Here is a 632-nt window from a genome sequence, read left to right on the forward strand (position 1 = left end):
TGGCTTCTTTAATTACACAATCCCAGAAGCCATAGTGTGAGCCACAATGGATGTTTTGTCAAATTTTATCTGGTGTCCATTTTCTGAAGCATGCTCACCTAAAGCAGATTTCTTGGGGTAGTGTATGCTGTAAGACCTCCCAGGCTCCTTCTTTTGTTGTTCCACAGTCAATAGTGTTTGTCCAACATAAGACTGGCCACACTCGCAATGTATCTTGTAGACAACAGGTGTTCTGAGACCGCCTATGTCTTTAACTGGGCTCAGTAATTGACGGATTTTCAATGGGGGCCTGAAGATTCAGCAGGTGGCTTATCTTACCAGACACAGAGCCACAGAATGGCTCAGTGATCTTATTGTGTCTTGCTTGAAATAGCTTCATTTATATGATGGACGTTATAGCCAATGTCCCTGAAGACCTTGCGTGGGTGGCTCAGCTCAAGGGGCAGGTTATCAGCACCTGTTATCATTCTTGCACGATGCACCAATGTCTGTAAAACAGAGTGCTTCTGTGCTGGATGAGGATGGCTGATGGCATGCAAGTACAGATTGGTGTGGGTGGGTTTTCTATAGATGCTGTGGCCAAGGTATCCATTTCATCTGTGGTGGATGAGGATGCTGAGGAAAGGCAGCAC

This window comes from Schistocerca serialis, chromosome 3 (assembly GCF_023864345.2).
Source record: "Schistocerca serialis cubense isolate TAMUIC-IGC-003099 chromosome 3, iqSchSeri2.2, whole genome shotgun sequence".
Classification (NCBI taxonomy): Eukaryota; Metazoa; Arthropoda; class Insecta; order Orthoptera; family Acrididae; genus Schistocerca; species Schistocerca serialis.